Raw genomic sequence first — 24,365 nt, forward strand, 5'->3', positions numbered from 1 at the left:
GAATGGGTTTTCCGAAAAGTGCGAAACACCCCTCAAATGAATTTGAACAAAGATCTTTGAAATTAAGTTTGGGGCCGATCGGATGGTAAACAAAAAAGTTACATACAAACGTTTTTCGCGATTTTCCCACACTTGCGAGTGGAATTTCCCGAAACCCCGTCTTAACGTGCACCTACATCACATAAGGTAACTACAGTGAAAATTTCAGCTTCCTAGCTCTTACGGTTTGGGCTGTGCGTTGATCATCAATCAGTCAGTCAGTCAGTCAGTCAGTCAGTCAGTCAGTCAGGACAAACAGTTTTATATAATGATAATGAATTCGATCGGATGTTAAAAAAAGGTCATACAATCATGCTCCGCAAAGTTTTCCATAGTTGTCCATAGTCCATGGTAGTCCATAACAAATAAGTACATTAAAAATTTCGATATCCTTGCTCTTACGACTTGGGCTGTGTTGATTAGTAGTCAGACCGCCAGGACATACAGTTTTATATGTATATAGACTAGCGGGTATTACTCGGCCTTGCTCGGGGCAAGCTTTGTGTTAAAAATGTTAGATATTACTTATTTCCCCCAGTCTTCGGCCGTCGAAAATTTAATTCTGCCCGTTCAATATTGAACTCCACTTCTATTTAAAAATATGTTTAAGCTCCATAGAATAAAGAACCATAAGTTGGAATCAACGGTTTCCGGCTATGTTAATCTTGTGATGAGAAGCTTGAAGCCGAAGAGTAAACTTTCGTTCATTAACCTTTCACCCGAAATCAAATTAATATTAATATATATCTCTGAAAATAAGTTTGAGGCTGATCTGATGGTAAACAAAAAAGTTGCATGCAACAGTTTTTCACAACATTTCCACAGTTGCGGGTGGAATTTCCAAAATCTAAGAAAACCCTATTTGAAATTAAGATTAAAAAAAATTGCATAATCTGAAAACTTTGATCCGCATTTTACACCAAGGAAGCGTGGATTCTGCTAAAAGTGTGAAGCACTTCTCAACCGAATTTTCATAAAGATTCTTCGAAATAAATTTGAACCCGAAACATCACCCACCAAATCTTTGACCCGCATTTATACCACGGAGGTATAAAAGTGTGAAATGAATTAATTTAAAACAAGTAAAAGGCTACCCTGAACCCCCTTCTTCCAACACCAAATGCAGCTCGCGCTACGCGTTCGTATGCTATAGTAGTAATAAAAATAAATTTAAAAAAAGAAGTCTCCTCGATTCGGTTCGAACTTGCAACATACCACACTACTTTCCGCCGCCTCTACTTAATAGCCACACCAACAATTAAGTCATAATGAGAAAAACCGAATTCAAATAGCAGAACAGAAAACAATACAATCGCAATTGCAATGCTGTTGATAGAATTCAAAGAATGCTGTTAATAGAATTCAAAGCAGACGCGCATGAATGTGTGTGTGTACATGTAGCTGCTGCTAAAACGTGCGCACATAACTATTGTGTTTCTTAACCGATCTTGACGTAATTCAGCAGTAGATCTTATTGTTTAATACTATAAAATATTCGTCTATTCTTAAAATGACAATTGCATTAAAATTGTGGCTTAAATAGGTAGGCAATACAAGTTGGTTTACTAACATGATTTATAGCTTTGCGGTGGAAGCGGGGAGGTGCCGATAGCTATAAAATAAAAGATACTTGATATATATATTCTATTCTAGAAGCTACAGTCTCTAGTCTCTAACTCTTATAGGTTCTGAAATCCTTGTGTTCATACATACGGACAGACGGACGGACGGACGGACAGACAGGCGGACATGGCTAGATCGACTCGGCTATTGGTGCTGATCAATAATATATATACTTTATGGGTCAGATATGCTTCCTTCTGCCAGTTACATCCATTTGCACAACTACATTATACCCTTTTTACCCATTTTTAATGGGTTCAGGGTATAAAAAGCAGCGCCGCAGCGGCGTGCGTGCGCGCGTGTGTTTGTCCGATTTTTTGTATGTGTAGAAGGAAGCTAAAATGTTTGTTGATAACTCGGTGCGAGGTTCAGGGAATCTCCTAGTTGGTCTCTCCTCACATGAGCCCTCTGACTTGTTTTAATGAACGTAATAACGGTTTTAGTATAATAATATGACTGTCTGGCATAGCCTTACAGTCCCTTGTGAACGAGACCACTTTTTTTGGGTCGAAGTGTATGTAAATTTATTGGCAATCCGAATAAATATTCTATCTTCAAAAAAATCAAATTTGTTGGCATGTTTCCCAAACTGTTGAATTAAATATTGGAACATTTTTGAATTCAACATGCAATTAAATGAATCTCCTATCAAATGTTTTGGATCGGAACTAATCTAAACTGGTTCTATTTGTTGACACCAAATTCAAATCAAAGTCAAGCCATGTACTATGGACCATGTATCACATCTGGGGATTACAAATTTTGCTTGAGATTGCTGAGGCAATTGGCCCTCAACTCTAAAGCATTACGCTACCACTCCGCAATTGGGAAATGGCCGACTGCATCTACAGCCGCAGCATCTCCATTTGCGTCTTGTTTTATGCTGCTCAAACTTCAAACTCGAACTTATTGCCAATCCGGTTTTGTCCGTCGGATCAACCGTCTGGCTTGCATGCTAGTTGCATTCGCGAATTTCCAGTTTGTGCAGCTGCACTGCGCGGTACCGTCGTGTCCTTAGTTGCAGCTAGCTACATGCGGCTGACCAGTTATGTCAGTCGATTTGGATAGAGTCGAGTTGAGGCGAGGCGAACCAGCTTGGCCACCCTCGCACCCTCTAATTTTGCGCTGCGTCGTTTGAATTTACGGCAAAGTATGTTGCAATATTATGTTTTGCCCGCATTTGGTTTAGACAGGCTCCAGTGTTATATACACCGGAGTGTGAGTGTGCATTTGTAAGTAAAGCGCCAGTCTCAGTCTAAGTCTCATTCCCAGTTCCAGTCCATGTTTCTGGTCCCTGCCTGCAACTTTTTCCCGTTTACTGGTTTTAAGGCGACCGCCGTATTGCGCAACAATTGTAGCACACAATATTTGTGCCAATTGGTTAAATTTCTCTTAACACACATACGAATCGTAAATACCAGCTGGACTGAATGGTATCGGTGTAATTTTCCTAACGCCAGAAAGCCTAGGACCTCTAAGATTTCTGTCAATTCTTAATTATAATTCCCCAAAGCTTTGTTTGACATCATAAATTCATTAGCAGAAGGAGAACTGAATATTATTGATACATATTCATATACGTATGTACTTTTAATGGATTAGCTTATTTTTTTTTAATATTTTGTTTTATCCATACGTAAGTTTTTCTAGTCAAGACTGAGGGATTATGCTAAAATTATAAATGAGGTCAACACGAATTTGTATATATGTACCTTTGAAAATGAGTTTAAAGTTGGTAGGGTGATAAACGAAAATATTAAATCGTTGTGCACAATTTTTATACCCTGACTCCACGAAAAACTTCTTGGTAATATATAATCATAATCGATAACTGGCCTCGTTTCCATGAAATCAAAGAACATCGATATCGACATGCTATTTTTTGGGCATATCTCCTAGCTTATAAGAGTTGGGGAGAGAATGTTTGTATATTTAAATATATTAATGCCCTAAAAATTTCATAGGGATCGGACAATAAATTCCCATGGTGAGGGGCTAAGAGAAGAAACAGCGCAGCCGCAGCATAAACTGCGCAGCAAACGGCGTGCATGTGTTTATCTATACATATATGTGTATACATACATATGTATATGTATGTAAAGAAAGCAGCAAGAATGATTGTGACGGCAGATCATCGAGGGGTTCAGGGAAGCTGCTAGTCGGGCACTCCCGCCTAAAACACTCACATGTTATTATTATTACCCTAAAAAAGATGATATTAGAATTCATTTTTGATTTTATGAAATGCTATTTTAATATTTTTAATTTGAGTATTTTGTAATAACGTGCTTGTCTAGATTCATGAGTTTTACCATAAAATTGATTTTATTAAAATTCCATTATTGAATTGATTAAACATTATTTATTCATTTTAGAATTTGAATAATTTCTATATAAAAGAACATATATTTTCATATTAATGTAACTAAAACGACTTGATAAAGCAGCTCGAATGTGTTGATTCGTTCACAGCAATCATGATTTCAGTAAAGGGTATGCAAACTTCGACCCGATCGCGCCGGGTTCCACGGTACGATTAATGTCCTTTTTTGTTCGTAGTAAGTCTGGCCTGCTTCGCGACCGCGACAAAAATCGTGAGTTCACTTTGCAGCAAAACAAGATTTTGGGCGTTGTTCAATTTTTAGGCTGACTTCGCGGTCTACATGCGGAAAATGCAGCAGCTTCGTGAGCTGCGCAACTTTTGGCTGTTTACGGATTGCAGTTTTGGTCGGCTGTGGTTACATTCAACTAGAATGAAAATTTGTGTTGCAAATAAAGTTGAACCCGATGGCAAACTAATCTGCTTCACGACAATGCCAGTCATATAACCAGCAAGCCATGCCTGGCAGGCAGGCAACTAGCCAGCGACGCAGACTCGTAATCAACTTTTATTTAACCGCGCTCATACTTGCTTACCCCGCTCCCGTGATATGACCGTCCTTCAGCATGCTAGACGCCTGCCCATGTTTTCCTGCCTTCACTATTAAAGGGGATTGTTGGGCGCAGTCCGTCTTTGGATTTTGTCTATCCGACTTTCAGTGCGTCTGGGCACTCGTCAGTGGGCTTATGCCCGTCTACTTTTTCAGAGTGTGTATCTGCATATTTATGGCGTACATGTGTGCTTAGACTTTTTATTGGTGCAGCTGCGGGAGTGGTTTGGGTGTGTCTGGGTCTTCAAATTTTGAGTATCAGGCTATGGGATATCCTATATTATGACCTAAAGTGTTCATATTAAATGTTTTGTAGCCGCTTATTGAGCCTTTGTTCCACAAGAGCGGTGAATTTTGTGAAAGAAGCATCACATAATTTCTTACAAAGATCTTTGAAAACGAGTTTAAGGGCGATTCGATTGTAAACCAAAAAGTTTCATTTTTTCCGCCTATTTACCAAGGTTGCGGCTAAAATTTCCAAAATAGCTTAATCACGTATTCTTTAATTCATTAATTTCTTACAAAGGGCTTGAAAATGTGTTTGAAGCCGATCGGACAGTACCGAAATCTTCACGATTTGACCTTCAGTTTTCATAAAGGAGTTCTACATATTGCCAAAAGTGTGAAAAACGCCTCCAAAAAATATTCGTAAAGATCTTTGCAGCCTCGCTTATTCTTAGACTTGCTTGGGCTGTGCGTTGATCACCAATCAGTCAGAAAGGACAAATATTTTTATGTATAGGGATTAAAACGGTAACACATTGGGTTCTTGGGGCGTGCTTTGGCCTTATCCGAACAAATGTTCAGTTATTGGTCGGATTAATTTGGTTTTGTAAGTTTAATCGATAAACAGAAGTAATTAATTAATTTAGGCAAGTGAGTGCATCCTCATTTCCTCTTCCTAAGTACAACCCAAGTTAGGAGGGGCACATTCTGTTTATTGTATGTATGCAGCACGGAAATACTAGCTGGAAAGGAAGTTCTATGTAAGTTCTTTTGAAGTTAAGCCTTCTTTTACCTTGAGATTGCCGATGTTTACTTATTAATACTTGTTCATGTTTATAGGTACTACATTTATTTGAGATTAAGGAGGATTTTTTTTATCACTCCCCTTAAGACACTGCAATATTTCGTCAGATTGAGTGGGTGTCGAAGTTTCAGCTGCCCTGCAAAGACACCCAAAATAAATGCACTATTTAGCGCTGTTTTTGGACTGGTGTTAACTTTGGCCTTTATTTTTATATCTATGAAGAAAATGCAAGTGATGCCTTCGCGTGTTCTTTCTGGCAATGTTGAAATATTTTTTGAAGGTTAAATAATAGTAATAATAATGAAAATGATAATAATAACTAATGAAATTTAAAATTTATGAATTATATATAATTATAATATATATTGAAGACAAAATGACAGAACGTTGTCCAAGGCTTTTAATCTCATCTTTATTAATAAACTGACTGAGTGATTGACTGACTGACTTGTGATACACGTCCAGCCGCATCCGCATGAGCTTACCTCATGTGATGAAGGTACACGCTAAGACGGGGTTTTTGGAAGTTCCCTTCGCAAGTGTCGAAAAATCGAGAAAAATCCAGGTGTGGGATCTCGGACAAATCGAACACGGATTCAGACACTCCAAAACTTGGCCAAAAATTCTACCTTGCACAGAGACCTCAAAATGGCGACCATAGACAGCCAAGTCGGAGCATTCGCCAACCGGTACAACGAACGCTTGCAACCGGGTAGCAAGAGACCTCGATGGGAGGTGTGTAGTCAGAAGGCTCAAGAGAAGACCGTTCAAGGACATCTTCCAACCACGACATAGGAGACGCCCCAGAGGCTCTCGAGTGCCTACTTGAAATGCAGCCAAAAAGCCGCCTTTGACTTATGTCCACGATAAAGCCTGAGAACCAAACCAGGCTTGGCGAAATATCACCTAAGTCAACTGTGTTGTAATAAAAATGTATGCTATTTTTGATTAAAAAAATACTACAAATAGGAGGATATCGTTTACTCCTACTTTTGTTTCTTTATGACCTTTAGGCTTATATATGAATAATAGCGGGTATAACGGTGGCACGTGTAAAGTAAATGTTGTCAAAAAGCTTTGAAAATGATTTTGAAACTAATCCGATGGTCAACAAACAACTTTCACACAAACGATTTCCGCCAATTTACCGCTGTTGCGGTTGGAATTTCCCAAATCGCTTAAACACGTATTCATTAAATTCTTATGCAGAGCTTTGAAAATAAGTTTGAAGCAAATAGTAAAAAAAAATTAAAGCTTCACCAAAAAAATGTTTGAATTGCACATTCCACCGAAGACGTTTGTATTTTGCGAAAAATGTGAAACACGTCTCAAATGATTTTTTATGTAGATCTTTGGAAATGAATTTGAGGGCGAAACGTCACCCACCAAATCTTTGACCGCCATTTCCACCAAGAAGGGATGGATTTTCCAAAAAGTACGAAACACCCATCCAATTAATTTACACATCAATCTTTGTAAATGTTTTCGTAGCCGATCGGATGGTAAACAATAAACTTTCATACATCCATTTTCCGCCAATTTACCACTGTTGCGGGCGGAATTTCCCAAATCGTGAAACACGTATACATTAAGTTCCTATGTAGAGCTTTGAAAATAAGTTTGAAGCAAATCAGACAAAACTTAAAACTTCAGCCAAAAAATCTTTGAATCGGATTTCTACCGAAGAAGTTTGGATTCTGCGAAAAGTTATGAATGAATTTTCATATAGATCTTTGGATATGAATGTAAAGGCGAAATCTCACCCACACAATTTTTGTCCCCCACCAAGGAGGAATGGATTTTCCAAAAAGTGCGAAACACCCCTCAAATGAATTTGAACATCTTTGAAAATCAGTTTAAGGCCGATCGGATGGTAAACAAAAAAGTTCATGCAAACGTTTTCCGAGATTTTTCCACACTTGCGGTTGGAATTTTCCGAAACCCGTCTTAACTTGCACCTTCATATCATAAGGTAACTACAGTGAAAATTTCCTAGCTCGTACTTTTAGGGCTGTGCGTTGATCACCAATCAGTCAGTCAGTCAGTCAGGACAAACAGTTTTATTTATAGAGATATATGTATAATATATATGTATAATATAATATGTATATATATAATTTAATTTTGTAGTTTAAGATAGTACGGGTTACACAACACCGGGAAATCTATGTATATTTAAACATGAAGTGGAGACGGGACGAACGTATGTATAAAATATCAAGGATACTTAAGATGTGTTTAGGTTCGGCAAAATAAAACCAATTAATGAAGTAAGAGTGTTATTGACAGGATTGATTGACTAAAATATATCCTATACCCAGCTCCGATTTATTGTAAAAATTTCACTTAATTTTATTTCCTTTAGTACCAGCAACTGTAATTGTTCCAATTCATGGCATGATTCCCAATTCGATGGAGAAATCCCCAATGAAAGGCAATAGTAAAACAGACCACGATTGAGAGTAAGAATAATTAAATTCTACTCCTAAAGTATAATTTCGTAAATTAAAAATGATTATTTATATTTTGAGCTGCATGTGTGTTTTAATACTTTTGAATAGGGTATTTGGCTTAAAATGGAAAACTCTTCGAATGGAAATAAATAAATTAGTACGAAAATGGTGAAATCGTGAAATCGAAAAAAGGCAGTGGCTAAAAAAGGCTGGAATCAGATGAAGCAGAAAAGTTATGAGTTTACAATATTGAGTATAATTTTATTTTTTTATGTCTTAAACCTACTGATAATAGGTATAAGGAGAAAATTGGTTTTGTGCAAATGTATGTAACACATAAAGTATATATATTATTGGTCAGCATTAATAGCCGAGACGATCTAGTCATGACCATCTGTCCGTATGAATAAACACATTTACGTGGGGCCATATGGGATTATGCTATTCCATCGATCGTTCCTATGGCAGATATATGATATAGTAATCCGATATTAATAGGATTTTGCAAATGTGTAGGGAGCATAGTGAAACTTATAAATGCCGAGTTTGGGTAAGATATCTTAATAAATAAAAAAGTTGTTTATATAAGAACCTAGTATTGAACCCATCGTTCTTGTGGCAGCTATATGATATAGTGGTAACATTCTGACCGGTAACGACATATGTACTGCCTGCAAGAGAAAGACTTGAGACTTGAGACTTGAGACTAGAGACTAGAGACTAGAGACTAGAGACTGGAGACTAGAGACTAGAGACTAGAGACTAGAGACTAGAGACTAGAGACTAGAGACTAGAGACTAGAGACTAGAGACTAGAGACTAGAGACTAGAGACTAGAGACTAGAGACTAGAGACTAGAGACTAGAGACTAGAGACTAGAGACTAGAGACTAGAGACTAGAGACTAGAGACTAGAGACTAGAGACTAGAGACTAGAGACTAGAGACTAGAGACTAGAGACTAGCGACTAGAGACTAGAGACTAGAGACTAGAGACTAGAGACTAGAGACTAGAGACTAGAGACTAGAGACTAGAGACTAGAGACTAGAGACTAGAGACTAGAGACTAGAGACTAGAGACTAGAGACTAGAGACTAGAGACTAGAGACTAGAGACTAGAGACTAGAGACTAGAGACTAGAGACTAGAGACTAGAGACTAAGACTAGAGACTAGAGACTAGAGACTAGAGACTAGAGACTAGAGACTAGAGACTAGAGACTAGAGACTAGAGACTAGAGACTAAGACTAGAGACTAGAGACTAGAGACTAGAGACTAGAGACTAGAGACTAGAGACTAGAGACTAGAGACTAGAGACTAGAGACTAGAGACTAGAGACTAGAGACTAGAGACTAGAGACTAGAGACTAAGACTAGAGACTAGAGACTAGAGACTAGAGACTAGAGACTAAGACTAGAGACTAGAGACTAGAGACTAGAGACTAGAGACTAGAGACTAGAGACTAGAGACTAGAGACTAGAGACTAGAGACTAGAGACTAGAGACTAGAGACTAGAGACTAGAGACTAGAGACGAGAGACTAGAGACTAGAGACTAAGACTAAGACTAGAGACTAGAGACTAAGACTAGAGACTAGAGACTAGAGACTAGAGACTAGAGACTAGAGACTAGAGACTAGAGACTAGAGACTAGAGACTAGAGACTAAGACTAGAGACTAGACTAAGACTAAGACTAGAGACTAGAGACTAGAGACTAGAGACTAGAGACTAGAGACTAGAGCTAGAGACTAGAGACTAGAGACTAGAGACTAGAGACTAGAGACTAGAGACTAGAGACTAGAGACTAGAGACTAGAGACTAGAGACTAGAGACTAGAGACTAGAGACTAAGACTAGAGACTAGAGACTAGAGACTAGAGCAAGACTAGAGACTAGAGACTAGAGACTAGAGACTAGAGACTAGAGACTAAGACTAGAGACTAGAGACTAGAGACTAGAGACTAGAGACTAGAGACTAGAGACTAGAGACTAGAGACTAGAGACTAGAGACTAGAGACTAGAGACTAGAGACTAGAGACTAGAGACTAGAGACTAGAGACTAGAGACTAGAGACTAGAGACTAGAGACTAGAGACTAGAGACTAGAGACTAGAGACTAGAGACTAGAGACTAGAGACTAGAGACTAGAGACTAGAGACTAGAGACTAGAAACTAGAGACTAGAGACTAGTTCACATAGAAACAGACATACGGACATGGCCATTTGAACTCGGTTGTTGATGCTAATCTAGAATATATATACTTTATGGAGCCGGAGATGTCTCTCTCTATCCGTTACACATTTCATGAAAACATTTTAATACCCTCTACAAGTGTACAAAAATATATAATTGAAACGCATGGTAGTGTATATCTTTTGTTTTCTCTTGGGCGGATCGTTCAACGGCACCTTCCATCGATTTCTAATTACAATCGAAGTGGAAGAGATCAAATATATTTCTCTCCTTACCGGGCCTTCATAATTAACAACGCACAACGCCTAACAAAAACTCCAAGTTGAGCTGCGTTTTACGGTCGATTGTAAATGAAAAGCACAAACAATACGCAAAATATGCGCGCTGAGCTGTGGGCTGATTCACGGGGGCTGAGCAAGGGCCAGTAAGTCACTTAATTCGTTGCGGTGCCAAAGCCGAGGTCGGCTTCATCATCACAGTCATGATGAGCATTAAAAGATTTCGACGTCATCACCTGTGCCCTTCGTCAAAACCTACGAGTGCGATTTGGCCCCTTCCTTTTTATACCCTGAATCCACCGGAAATGAGTAAAAAGGGTATAATGGTTTTGTAAAAATGTAGAGAACAGTACAACAAGTCAATCTACTTAAGTTAGTCTGCCTGTTAGTGTGAACGCGTCCATCTCGGAAATTACAAAAGATCGAAAGCTCTGAAAATTTCATATTGATGGGTCTATAAGCATTAAAGATAATTATCTTAATTAACTGATTAATAATAGTTAATTAACATTAATATTTTAATATATGTAATCAATAAAATTTGTTTGTGCATGTGTGCTTTTTTGTGCGTTTGTTACGGCAGATTGGCACTGTATTTGGGGAAACACGTGGTGGGGTACTCCCGAACAGAGCACTCGTACTGTGCTCATTGAAAATGGGTAATGGCTTTGTGCAAATGTGAAAAACATGCAGAAGGAAGTATCTCCGAGCTCATAAAGCACATGTTTTCTTGATCAGAACGATCAGTTAAGTCGATCGGACTATATTTATTTGTCTGTCTTTATGAAGTTGGCAATCTTGAAAACATAACAAAAGATTTCAAGCTTGAAATGTTTTATCTCACGTATCATACGAAGAAAATGTAATAATTTTTTCTGGAGCTGTGTGAATTTCCTTAAAAGCGCAATTATCGAATAAAATTTTTTTAGAATTATTTTGGAGATTTTTAAGATCAAAATTTCAGTTTGTATGTAGGTACATACAGGTTGGGAGGGTCACGTTTTTCTCATTCCCCACATTTTGATGTCATAAATAAGTTGCGAAGATTGAGAAGAATGTTTTTAGGTATGTAGTTATTACAATAATTTTAATTGCTTCGGAGCTGGGTCCAGGCTATCTCCTACTCGGGCATTCTCGACTAGATTACTCTTACTTCTGGGTTTGTCATGTTGTTTTGCTTTGTTTCTGTTTTACGATTCGATTCTGTGCATAGGAGGATGCATGCCGAATGGCCACCAAGCCGCCGAGTTGTATTGAAATGCAGAAAAAAGTAAATAAAAGTCTCACAAATGAATGCAATAACAATAACAGCACAAGCATCAACTAGACTTATAAAAATGTGCGTGGGACTGCCAGCGGCAATGGCGACGAGACCCGACACAGAGGGACAGCTGGATAGCCTTAACAAGTCTCACAGGCAGTTTGTTGTTGAGCATGCCGATCCGCGGATGCAAAGGAGCTAAAGCTGCCGAAGTCGAGGTGCAAAATACTCAACTTCAATCTCAACTTTACTGATATCGCTGCTTTCTTTGGCTGGTTATGGCAAACATGAAATTAATTGATTTAATTTATGTTTTAGGAAATGCACTAAAATTCAAAGACTAATGTAAAAGCAATTTAGTATTTACAACCTTAACTTATGGGTTAAACTAGATATAAATACATACTAGTATAATTACTGTATATTGTAGTGATCTAGACATTTCTGCAAAGTTACAACGAGTTTCGAGTCCAGGCTAGTTTATGGATGTTGCAATTACTATTCCAAGTCTCTAGCTGTTATAGTGCTCGAGTCGACGAGATAGACGGATTTAGCAGGATCGGCTGTTCGCTAGATAGGCTATTGATCTTGACCAAATATATATCTATTTTTACCCATTTTAATAGGTTCAGGGTATACAAATATTCATATACATGTAAAAGCGAGGGTTTTCAAATACTTCAACAATAACATGTATTGTAAATTGCCATCTGCGGGGGAGGGAAACTAGGTAGACGGCCAAACAAAGAGAGAGACTTATGAATACGAGTGCATAGGCGGCACTCGACCTGAAATATAAGATTGGGCATGGCCACAGAGGCGGCACTGTGGTACAAATCTACTTGCAGCCATGGTTAAGGGTTTGCCTTTGCGCTGTCTGTCGCAATTACTCTGTTCAAAAGCTAAAAAATTATTTTCACTTTAGTGTCAGTGCAGCAAATACGACGAGTTGAGGCTGTCCATGGCTAGAGCTGTATGAGAATGGGGCAGGACCGCCAGCTTGCCATATTGCTGAAGTGGCGACGTTGACGATCGTAGTCATAATACAGACAACGACGACAACATTGTGGGCGTCAGGCATTAAGATTGTCTTTATGTGAGCTCGTGCTGTTATTGTTCTTTATTTAGCGACTGGTCGTCTTACTCGAAATTTTAATTTCCAACTTCAGTTGAACCACACTCTTATGATCCGAAACTGTTGGGCAATGGTATATACCTTAAGCAGCACAGCTGATGCATGGAAAACATTTTCATTACACGTGTTACACGTGATAGAAAACAAAAGACTTAAGCAGCATACGTGTATATATATTTCGACACCCATTTTATTTGAGTTCTGGATTCTGTAAGTATTGTTAATGTCAATGCGTTGATCAAAACACTTTTTTAAAAAAAAAATATAATTATATTAATAATAATATATTAATAACCCAACGAAGGCGTTTGTATTAGTTCTCGTAGTTGGCATTCATAATGAGAGAACACCATTGGAGCTTATATGGTTATGACTTGCTTCTTAAATCCAATTTAATTTGAGTGTTAAATTAATCATTATCGATATCATTGTGCCCTCTTCGCTGTATTAAATTTGTATAAATGAGACGCTTTTTAAACGGAAAAATACGTTAATGGCGGCGGTGCGATGGCAACGGTTGTTGTCTTATGGCCTGTACTGCATAGCTTTGATTTGCCTGGTATTCTACAAGCCAAAGCAAAATGCTTGCAAAACTCGCAACACGCATGGGGTTCCACATCAAATGTTTGCATTATATATAAGTTTGTTAGCTCCGTACATAAATATTAAAATGCCGCACAGCTGTCAGTTTGGCACTGCGGCGTCTAAAGTGGGTCAGACAAGGTCGATTTCGAGTTGTTTTTCTCTACTTTAACTGAATGGAGCCGGCGTCCATACCATATAAAAATACGCAATATATCTCTATATATAAAACTGTTTGTTCTGACTGACTGAAGCTAAAATTGTCCGAAAAGAGCGAAACACGTCTAAAATTAATTTTTATAATCCTTGGAAATTAATCCGGACGCGTAACTTTACCCGCTATATTTTCGACTCCCATTTCCACCAAGGAGTGATGGATATTCCGAAATGGGAAAGGCGTCTCAACTGAATTTTCACAAAGATCTTTGCTAATGATTTTAAGGCTTTGATTTTGAGTTTTCCTTCAACTTACCACAGTTGCGGCTAGAATTTCCAAAACATCAGAAACACCTATTATATAATAAGTTAATAAGTAGAGCTTTGAAATTAAGTTTGAAGCAAATCGGACAAAACTTAAAACTTTGCCATCCTCATTTTCCACCTAGAAAACTTGGCCCTGCAAAAAGTGTGAAAAGAATTTCAGCGAAGATCTTTGAAAATGAATTTGCGGCCGATCGGATGGTAAACAAAAAATTTTCTTACAACCGCTTTTCGCAATTTTTTTACACTTGTACGTTCTTCGCATAAATCACATATGGTAAAAAAAAAATATTTTCAATAATCATTGAGAAATTTAATTTTCTATTGACAGATCAATGAAAATGTGTTTTCTTATTTCTTATAAATTTTCAATAGCATTTTGCAAGAGACAGATTTAAATTTTCCAATATTACAATGAATATAATTTTAACGCGTTTTAATAAAAGGTATATTATTTGTCCTGAACTTGATCTAGGAGTGCATACTGTTTTTTTTTTTTCATAAAGACTTGTGATTTTATAAAATATAACATATGTAATTATTTGCTCAACAAAATCGGTTTTTTTTCACTTAGCTTAATAGATTTTTGAGATATGAAATCAATCGCCTTTTTTACACACGATTAATATAATTGGTACACTGTCTTTTACTGGACTGCAACTACTGTTAAAATTAGGTGTTGTCGGTTGGTAGATTTACGAATGCCACCGAAAAGAATTGTCTTGCAAAGTGTGCAAATATCTAATTAACTACACCAGGTCTTTTCCAATTTGTCTTCGACGGTAGGCGTAAGGCGTATTCGCATTAAATTTGACATGATCTTTGGAGGAGATAACGTGCAAATTTGTCGACGCTAGCTTAAAAACTGTATGTTAAGTATATTGATTTCCGCAGTATCGCGGCATAAACAGGCAAGATCTAAACTATTTTTTCTTTTTTTTTTTTAACCTATATTCCTATTTTCAAGTGCATTTTCATTAAAATATTAAGTGATAAAGCCTGTTATAAATACCTTATATGCGTAAGAATTATGATAAATATGTTGAAGTCCAAAAACAGGTCAGCTTTGTCATTTCCTTACTGCAGCAAGTATATTATGTTATAAATGTTACATTTATGGAATTTTCAACATCTGAATATATTTATTATGCAAAGGCTCCGACATTGTGTGTTATTTTAGATGTGCATTCAATTTGTAAAGTTTTTATTATTGTTCCTATAACTTAATAGTGTTCACTATGTATGCTTGCTTCTTATTTGATTTTACTCCAATTGTTTACAATTTAACACATAATTAAAATGGTACATGGGAATCTCAATGGTGTGTCTGTAACAAGTAGTTAAGTAGCAGAATAAAAACAGGCAGTAACTTGTTTAGCGGTTCAGTGGTTAAAAATCGACCCGTTCGCAGATTAAACAAACTGGATAAAAAACGAGCACATCTCTTTAGACCTCTTCATAATGGGTTATAATTCTCTACTCAAATTTCTTGTTTTTTTAAAAGCGGTACATTCCGCATTAACAACATAACAAATGTATATTGCGTGACACATGTACTTAAAATATGGGAAATTTATTTCATTTTTCACTGCACTCCACTGTAATATATATATTAATAAGTTTAAAGATCGTGAAAATTATACCGATGAACCCGAGCCTGTTCTGTTATACATTAAATAGATTCAATACTTCGATTTGATTGTTGTATTCCGCGTCGTTGTTAAAATGGTACTGCAGGTAAATCGAGCAGAAAGACCAAGCTAGAGCTGTGGCTGAGCAGTTGCCGATGGAGTCTCAGTTAAGCCGAGACGTATTCGTCAAGAGAACGCCCAGAGATCGCACACAGAAACAGAAAGCCGGTTTTGTTGTACTAGTATCAGTATGTAAGTAGTTGGTATAATATCATTGCGCTCTTCTTCTTACGTTTACCAGCGCTCTTTGCTGATGGCACATTTGCGAGCCAGTTTCTATTCTGTTCTCTTTATTTGACCGGCCAACGTTCAGCTACATATTTAAGCAGCAACAAAGCAAGAATATTGACGACGCCAGTGTAATATTACATACGTATAGTACATATCTAAAATATGTTCTTATACAGTTTTTATACAATGAAACCTTAAAGTTTAAGATTGAACTCGTCTTACAAGAAATTTATGTCTTGTAATCAAATAATCTCAATATAAAAAACTGTTTGTCCTGTTCAGCCCTAACTTTCAAGTTAGGAAGTTAACTTTTTTCTATAATTGCCTTTTTTGATGGAGGTTGCATGGGAAACGTCTGATTGGCTTCAAAATTATTTTCAAAACTTTATACGATTTATACGATTTTGTGAAGTTTACCCGCTACTGTTGAAAATTGACAGAAAATGGTTGTATACTAATTTTTTGTTTATCATTTGATCGTCTTCCTTTGTGAATTAAAACTTGTGCGAAACGTGCTTTCAAAACTCTACATAAAGAACTGGCTTAATATCCGATCGGATTTAAACTCATTTTCAAAGATTATTTGACACGGTTTTTCGCAAAACTCACTTTTCTTTGGCTGAAAATGGAGGTCTAAGGTTCTTGTGCAAAAGTTTTTATGTCGGCTTCAAGCTACAAAACACGAGTCTAAAATAGGCGGGAAATGGTTATTTCCATATTATTTTCCACAGTCGAAAAATTTTTGCAATGTGAACTATAATATTTAAGGAAAAGACACGGCCGGAGTAAGGCCGAATTATACTTTATAGACTTTTATATATAAAACTGTTTGTCCTGACTGATTTGTGATCATCGCACAAAAACGTAAGAACAAGTCGGATATTTTTGCATGTTCCCCTCGAATTTTATGTTTTATGAAATTTATATGAGCAAAAGGTAAATTTTCTGCTTCAAGCCTATTTTCAAAGCCCTATTATAAAGGAATGAATACGTATTTTAAAAATCAGTCCACCCTAAGGGATAACTTTATGTTTCAAACCAATTCATTACTTTAAACTAACTGACAAACTAATAGCACCGTGAACTTATTGAACATAATTAAAAAAGGTATACAGTTTTTGTTTTGCAAAAGTATGCAGCCATGTCTGCCCGACTGCCTTTCCGTGTGTATTAGCGCGAAAAGTACAAAAGCTAGAGACTTGATATTGAAATATATATTCTCGTATAACATTTGCAAAACAAACTTATGGTGTTTTGCCGATGTCTTGTCAGCTTTCTGCGTGTACGTGTCGGTATATACATATGTTTTTATATGGTGAGCCTATTGAAAACGGCTAAAAAGTGAATACTGATTTGTGCAAACGTATGCAACGGGCAAAAGGAATCATCTCCTACCCCATAAAATATGTATATTCATGTTCAGCAGGCTGTAGGAGTTGATCTGATCCGTCGCCCATGTGAATAAAAATGTCGATTTCGGAACCTATAAGAGCTTGAGGCTTAAAGTGTTGAACGTAGTTCCATCTAGAGTACTTTTATACTCTCTTAGTCATTTTCAACAGGTTCAGGGATTTGTGCCCGCAATTCAAATATTTTCCCATCTTTAAACACTCTTCTCAATGCAATATCAAATTTATATACATATGAATATATCCACGTCCTTGCCTTTTTCTCTCAGATCAATTTTATTTTTTAGTTGCAAGCAATACAAATAGCTTTCATCAAAGGGCTGGGGTGAAAAAGAACTTCAGTCAATAGTCTGCTTTATTGTATTTATGATAATAATCTAATTGTTAACGACCTGACCTTGCTAAGGTTTCGTGTGACCCTTGCATGGCCACCTTTGTGACGCATTATAAGTTATTACATTTTCTAAGCATTTCAATAAGTTGAAGAACCTAAACGAAGCTACGAGTGTAAGAAAACATTTTAATATTTAGATAAGGCCGGAATAATCTTTAAAAATATAGCTATCCGTTTTAATAAATATAATAAGATTTCAAAATTTTCACTAAAAAAATACATATATGTAATTTGTATTTTAAGAGTATTTCCGGACCGACTGATTGGTGATAGAAATCTAAATTCTTTACAGAATCTTGCATTTGGGTCGAAAGGGAGTAGAATTCGACCTACGAGTTATGGAAAAAAATAAAAACGCAAATGTGAAGTCATGAGCCTGTGTGCAGACTAACAAGCGGGAGGTTGCCAGTTCAAATTGAGTCACAACTTTCAAATTCTATATAAGTATAATTTATATATTCACAAAAAAAATATATATATATATATAAACGGGTCAAACTATCGATTATTTGAAACCAACTCGTACTACGTCATTAAAAATATAATATAAAATTTTCCTTTTGCTTTAAATATTTTCTCAACTACAATTCTTGTATACGTACTGGCAATTGGAACAGCTTTGTATAATATATTTATTAAATATTATCATGGCTGCGGGTTTCCTTTGCGTACATTTTGTTGAGCATTATCGTGTTAATATGCTCAGCATGCAAAGTACATTCTAGTGCTAAACACACGCGATTTCCTCGAAAGCTGTTTTTTTTTACAAGTTTGAATTTTGACACCCGTTTATACTATTACATATATATAAAAATAAATATCTGCACTGGGTAGTCTTGCGGTATGTAAAAGAAAACAAAATGTTCCAAATCACATAGAATTTACCTCAGAAAACATGTTATCTACCTAACTTACACGCAACCAAACATTTTATTTAGATTTAGGTTAATTGCATTGCCTGTTTGAAATTTCACACTTACTGACATAAGTGTATGTCGATGTAAAAAGCAAGTAAGTACTTACAGTTGGTACTAGCTTATGCATTTCGATTTATTGCTTATCTGCGTTGATGGGCTAAAAGGTCAGCTCACTAAACTACATTTTAAATACAACAAGAACCTCGGCGATCTTATCTGTATGTTGTATTTAAGCCAAACTTTTATTACTTGAGCTGTTTTAAGTAAATCGGTCAGTCTTGATGTGCCTGCAGTAAAAGAAAAAAACAACGAAAGTTGTTAAGAAAAGAGTATCCGAATAAGAGATACCCTCTAGTTAGCTGAAATTTACCTCAACATGCGTAATTTATAAAAACATGCATACACAAAACACGCAACACTCTCAGCCCCAAATAATGATGAATGCATTCTTGAATAACCGGTGCTTATAAAATGTAAATGGTACCGTTTTGTTTGTGCAATTTACTTTAAAGAGACACGAAGCCGTTTAAATTGTCAGCACGTTCCTATGCATTTGCCCTATATATATATTTTCTTATATGTAGTATGTCCTTTGCCTATTGAAAATGGGTAAAAGAGGTAGAATGATTTTGTGCGAATTTATATAAAAGGCAATAGATAACATCTGCGATTCTAAAAAGTTTACATCTTTTTAATTAGCAACAAAAGCCAAGCCTATCTATCCATGTCCGGTTGCCTGTCTGTCCGTCCGTATGTATCGATATTGAAATCCGGGTTTTTAAGCATATCTATCATATCGAGCTTATAACTTTTCGAATACCTCCCCCGTTTCACAAAAAGCTGGGCTTTGGGAATTATACACATTTGGACGCCATATTAATGCCCCTTAAATTTCAAAAAGATCGCACATTTCATAAGCATAGACACTGAAGTGCGTGCATGTGTGATGTTGTGTATAAGGAAGCTGCGATGTTTGTGAAGGCAGCTTGGCTCGGGGTTCAGGGAATCTCCTAGTCGAGCACTCCCAACTAGAGAATACAAATTAGTTTTAAGCCGAATGGAAGAAAGTTAGGGCTTTCCCCAAAAAATGTTAGATCTGCATTTTTCACCGGCTTGGATAGATGGATTTTCTGAAAAGTGTAAAAGCACATCTCTAATGAATGTAAACAAAGATATTTAAAAATGAATGAAATGTAAACCAAAAACTTTCATCCAACCGTTTTTCACGATTCGCTTGCACTTCCATTAAATAATCACATAAGAACACTTTAATAAAAACAACTTCCTAGTTCTTACGGTTCGAGCTGTGGGTTAATCGTCAGTCAGTCATGACAAACAGTTTTTATAGATATATAAAGTATTTTGATTATTTAGTATTTTACATATTCCGTTGATTGACATATAATTTAAATAAATATTCATCACTTCAATATAATTTAATATACTTCAGCAAACAAAAATTAATTAAGAAAGGCGTGTCTACCTTTTAAATAAAATAAATAAGTTTATACATATGGACTTTGTGCATATGCTTATGCTTACACGAAATTTATATTGCAGTTAGATCATATTTCAATGATTTAATAGGTACTTTTTAAGAGCCAATGTTATTTTATAATTAGTTAGCGAGCCCCACTTAAATTTTGTTAAACGCCCGCACAAAACACAATTTAACACAAGCTCTTGACCACTTCTAAAGGACTGCGGATTTGATTTGCGTATGGCTTGACCGAGAGCGCTAGCTAGGTATATTAAGTATTTCTAGTCTTGGAATATACACTAGCGTGTCTGAGTCAACGAACAAACTGGAACTTGGAATGGCCATGGCTTTCGTAGTTGGTAGAAATTCAAATTAATTGCTTACTCAAGAATGATGTATGACCTCAAAACAAAAACTCCAGGAATTTTGAACGCTAACCTTTTACTTATATTCATGTGACATTAAACGTCATCTAAGTTTATTTATAACAAAATAAAATAATTGGCACAGATTGAGAAACCTTCGCAGTGCCAAAAAATTCAAAAGGATTAGAAGGGCGGTAAGGCCTACACCAAAAATATTACTGAAACACCCTAATGGGGTATTCATGCAAGTTATTCTAATGACCTCTCTGGCTCTCGCCGTAAAGTCTACAACCATGGTTACCAGTAGTGGTCATAACAAGCAACTGGACTTTCCATTAATTCGTAGATATTCATGAATTCTGACCTGGAGGCCGGTAACGAAACTAAGGGCTAAGTATAAATAGCGTGGGGACGAAGAGGAATTGGTTTTTGGGGTCCACCGATTTATTCTGTCCAGCTAATAGCCAAAAAAGTCAGAAGTTATACATATATGTTTGCTTAGTATGGCTAACTTAGTGAAATGTTTGGGTTTAGCTGTGTGCTATAACTAGGGTTGACTTGTTGAGGTTTCATTTGCATGCTGACGCTATATTCATAAAGAGTATGTGGGAATATTTAATTACTTGTTTGCCTTAGTTTATACGTCTGTCCACGCAAGCAATGTGACCGCCAAATGGAAAATCAAATTCAGCTTTAATAGCATCCATAAGTATTTTCGCTTTGGTTCGCGTGTGTTAGGTGCACCAAAACTACCAGTTCGCCATATTTTTTATCAGAATTATAGAATTTATTTGGGTCACAAAAAATATGGAATAAATAGAGGGGAATTTTGTATAATCTATCAAGGCCTATTTTGAAAATTAAGTAGTTATGTTAAAAAAAATTTAAGTTATAAATTCAAAAAACATTTTTGGGGTTTGAATATTACCGATCGAATCATGGCTTACTATATCATTAACCCAGGTATTTGTTCCGTCTTTTGTTCCGAAATACCAACGACTGACTTTGTCCTCGCAGAAGTAATAAGACATGATAATGCCTGAAAATATACGAAGAAGCCCGAAAAATAACTACGTCGGGTAATATCTGCATATCGCCGCTAATCTCACCTCAAAATCGAACTATTAATGCAAATAAGTAAAATAATTGCCTAATTTGCACATTAATATTAACAATAATCCAATATTAGTGAAAACACTTGATACTTTTCTAGATGCAATGTGTCAAATTTGATGACTCTAGCTTTTAAAAGCTAAGATATTTGCTCAAAAAACAGGATTTTGATATCAATTTTTGTCGATTGCTTGGAAACGGATCTAGTTATCTGTTGAGTTGCCAATGTTTTTAAGCAACTATTTTGAAAACTAAAGCCAAGAATAAAAGAAAACATTGAATTTTTACAACAACGCGTTATAATGTGTTTATTATCCGAAAGTTTTATATTGATTTATTGCGTTTTATTTGGCTGTGGCTCAAAACAATTTCTTTACTTCGCCTAGTGTCTGCCTGAGTGAGCTAAAAAATAATATGTATTTTATACTAGCGGCGATAAGTGTAAGAGAGGCTTGCCAACCTTGTTTACAAAGAACAGATGTTTATCACCTCCAAATGTTTGAATTTGAATGTTTGCTGAGTAAGAATATTATTTTATGAGGTCCGAGATTTTTTCAGTTTACCCTTTTAAACACATTTTCAATCGGTTCAGGGTATAAAAACAACAAACAAATGGAAATGAATGGAGCCTACAATTACAATTAAAATCTTTCTATTCTTTTAATGGTTTTCTCAACTACAATGATGTCATATGTATTTTTGGCTGGCCCAAAACAGTCGATTGGGTAGTGTAGTTGGCTAACCGTCGACATATCACCCATTACATGGCAGTCTTGATGTTTCCAATTTCGTTTGCAATAAATTGGTAATTAATAGTTTTCGGGGAGGACGGGAGTATGATGGTTCATTGTACATATTATTCATTTTTGACTTTTATACAATCTATATTCATATATATATATCAAAAAGCGAAAATGGACCGTTGTTGGCAGGAGAGCACAAGATTTCATATATGCCTGCTAAAAATACTACCGAACTAACCAAGTCGCATGTGAACAAAGTATATATATATATATATATATATTCTGCTGTTTGACATGTCTATGCGTTGTATGGTTAGTGGTATGAGTTTATAGCTATAGTCGATGACTTGGCCAGTTTTCAACAAATTGGTTAAAATTGATATCGAACTAATGTTTTTGAGCAAGCCTCTTAGTTTTAAAGAGCTAAAGTCACCTAATTTTGAATATAAGTTTATCGCCACTTTAATTGATGTCAAGGCAATGTTTCTTAGCAACTGTTTTAAGAACTATAGCCAAGAAATTAGAAGATGAAGAATTCGGCGACATTATATTGCGTTATTGGATGAAATTTATATTGATTTTACAAGTTAATTGGCTGTGGCTTAAAACAATTTCCTTGCTTCGCCTTAATCGAAAACGAGCGAACAAGTGTGGGAGATAGAACAGACAAGTGCTTGAGAAGCTTGCCAACTTTGCTTACAACGAACAGCCGTTTCGCTAAACTACATACGTGTACGTACGACCTCTTTTTATACCCTTGTAAGGGGTAACGCATAGAAGGAGACATCTCCGTAATTTGATCAGTATCAACAGCGAAGTCGATATATGTCCATGTCCGTCTGTCTGTTTCTATGCGAACTAGTCTCTCAGTTTTAAAGCTATCGTTAGGAAACCTTGCATTACCAGCTGGATCGGACCATAATATCATATAGCAGCCATAGGAACGATCGGTCGAAAAGTAGGATCTTGTGTGAAAAACTTTTTTGTTCATCTATGTGTCTTGTCCAAACTCGGCATTTATTAGTTTTACTGTGCTCCTCATATATATGCAAAATCCTATCAAAATCGGTCCACTATATCATATAGCTGCCTCAGAAACGATAGGTCGAAAATAAAGTTGTTTTATGGAAAATTTTTTTGTTTTTCAAGATATTTTTACCAAATTCGCCATTTAGAGATTTCACTATGCTCCCTATATTTATGCAAAATCTTACATCGGACCAATATATCATATAGAAACGATCGGTCAGTTATTAAGTTCTTGTATGGAAAACTTTTTTGTTTTTTAAAATATCTTAACCATACTCGGCATTAACTATTTTCCTTGTGCTTCTTAGATACCGGCAAAGGATTATTGGCATTATGAAAAGGTTCTGCAAGGGAATTAAATATTCGGCGTGCCGAAGATAGCCCTTCTTTCTCGTCTACATAAATGTTGGTTAATTCTAATGTGATGCGACTCCTGCAGAATCCGACAGCAAGTACGCGCATAGCGCGAGGTGCTTTTGGTGTTGGAAGAAGTTTAGTTTAGTATTACATTAAGAGAAAAGTACTAGCCAAGTTTCACAATGCAAAAAATCGTTAAGAAAACTATAAATTTTGATCTACCAGTGCTTAAAATTTCAACCGATCTTGAGACTTTGCATAAAGCAGCATTAGTACCAGAAATTTGCATTATAAAAGAATATTTTCCACACAGTCTATTTATCACAGACCGAAAGAATATCATTAATACGTTAGTTGTCGATATCCAAAAAGTAATTCTAAGGTGACCGATCCGAATACCCCTATCCCCAACATATTAGAATCATCATTACATAGTTTTTCGCAAATAAAAAGGTCTTCGAAATACAAAAAAATAAAATGCAGAATAAGTGAAACTTCTCTATTCGGCAAATCCCGACTGGGAAACTATGAACCATGCGTCAAGCTGCCGTCAAACTTCTGGATCCCTTCTACACAGTCATATCCAGATCTCACAGCTAATGCACCTTAAATTGTGAAATGCTAGCTTTTATAATTTC

At 36.3% G+C, this 24,365-nt stretch overlaps 1 protein-coding gene across 6 annotated transcripts in view; it reads right to left on the reverse strand.

The window, feature by feature from the left end:
• Cad86C (Cadherin 86C) overlaps positions 1-21,347 on the reverse strand; it is a 40,699-nt gene extending 19,352 nt beyond the window's left edge. For 5 of the 6 annotated variants that reach the window (XR_010438130.1, XR_010438129.1, XM_064698349.1 and 2 more), the window contains exon 1: positions 21,109-21,347. The gene's annotated coding sequence lies outside the window, so the exon portion shown is untranslated. Of the gene's footprint in view, positions 1-15,010; positions 15,878-21,108 lie in introns of those variants that run through there. The other variant, XM_064698348.1, reaches the window with a different exon arrangement.
• Positions 21,348-24,365: the final 3,018 nt, after the last annotated feature.

Source organism: Drosophila montana, unplaced genomic scaffold (genome assembly GCF_035044405.1).
Source record: "Drosophila montana isolate Dmon_TW-CO22-7 unplaced genomic scaffold, ASM3504440v1 contig_599_1, whole genome shotgun sequence".
Classification (NCBI taxonomy): domain Eukaryota; kingdom Metazoa; phylum Arthropoda; class Insecta; order Diptera; family Drosophilidae; genus Drosophila; species Drosophila montana.